Here is a 1675-nt window from a genome sequence, read left to right on the forward strand (position 1 = left end):
AAGGTCAGCAGTTCGAAACTACCAGTTGTTCTGTGGGAGAAAGATGAGGCTTTCTGCTCCCATAAAGATTTACAGCCTTGGAAACCCTGTACAGGGTTGCTATGAGTCGGAATCGACTCCACGGCACATAACAACAGAGTGCTTTCGAGTTGATATAGACTCATAGCAATCCTGCATAGGATTTCCAAAGAGAGGCTGGTGGGTTTGAATCACTGACCTTGAGGTTAGCAGTCAAGTGCTTATCCTGCAGATCACACCAGGATATATGCAAAGAAACAGGTGTAACCATCCATTAATAATCAGAACGTGAAATGTACAAAGTATGAGTCTAGGAAAACTGAAAATGAAAAATGAAATGGAACACATAAACATTGATATCCTAGGCATTATTGAGATAAAATGGACTGGAATTGGCCATTTTATCTGACAATCACATGGTTTACTCTGCTGGGAATGACAAGTTGAAGAGGAATGGCCTCACAATAATCATCAAAAACTACATTTCAAGACCTATCTTGAAGTACAATGCTGTCTGTGAAAGGATAATACTTATACACCTACAAGGAAAACCAGTTAATAGCACTATTATTCAAATTTACGCACCAACCACTTAAAGCCAGTGATGATGAAATTAAAGATTTCTACCAACTTCTTCAGTCTGAAGTTGATCAAACATGCAACAATCAAGATATACTTATAATTCCTGGTGATTGGAATGCAAAGGTTGCACACAAAGAAGAAGGATCAGTAGTTGGAAAACATGGTTTTGGTGATAAAAATGATGCTGGAGATCATGCAATAGAATTTTGCAAGACCCATGACTTCTTCATTGCAAATACCTTTTTAAGCAACATAAAATACAACTATATACATGGACCTCCTTAGATGGGATACACAGAAATCAAATTGACTGCATCTGTGGAAAGAGATAGTGGAAAAGCTCCATATTGTCAGCCCAAACAAGGACAGGGGCAGATTGTGGAACAGATCATCAATTGCTCACTCACATACAAGTTAAGGCTGAAGTTGAGGAAAATTGAAACATGTCCATGGATCCGAAATATTATTCTTGAACATATTTCACCTTCAGATGATAGAGATCATCTGAAGAACAGATTTTATGCATTAGATACTAAAGACCAAAGACCAGACAGTTGTCAATGACATCAAGAACACCATAAATGAAGAAAACAAAAGAGCATTAAGAAAAGAAAGAAGGAAAAGACCAAAATGAATGTTAGAAGAGACTCTGAAACTTGCTCTCCAGGACAGAGATGCTTAAGAAAATGGAAGAAACGAGGAGGTAAAAGAGTTGGGTAGAAAATTTCAAACGTCAGCTCAAGAAGACAAAGTCAAATATTATAACGAAATGTACAAAGATCTGGATTTAGAGAACCAAAAGGGATGAACGTGCTCAGAATTTCTCAAGCTAAGGGAACTGAAGAACAAAATTCAAGCCCCAACTTGCAATACTGAAGGATTCTATGGGCAAAATGGAGTTCTGGTGTGGCGCTGCTGGATAATATGCTACATTGCAAGGTCAGTTTGAATAGCAAAGTTGGCAATTCAAACCCACTATCCACTCCTCAGAAATGCTATAAAAGGTTAGTATGGGTCAGAACACCTTGAATTTATCCCACCTGAATTTAGAGATCATCTGAAGAACAGATTTGAT

The sequence above is a fragment of the Chrysochloris asiatica genome, unplaced genomic scaffold, assembly GCF_000296735.1.
Source record: "Chrysochloris asiatica unplaced genomic scaffold, ChrAsi1.0 scaffold00045, whole genome shotgun sequence".
Classification (NCBI taxonomy): Eukaryota; Metazoa; Chordata; class Mammalia; order Afrosoricida; family Chrysochloridae; genus Chrysochloris; species Chrysochloris asiatica.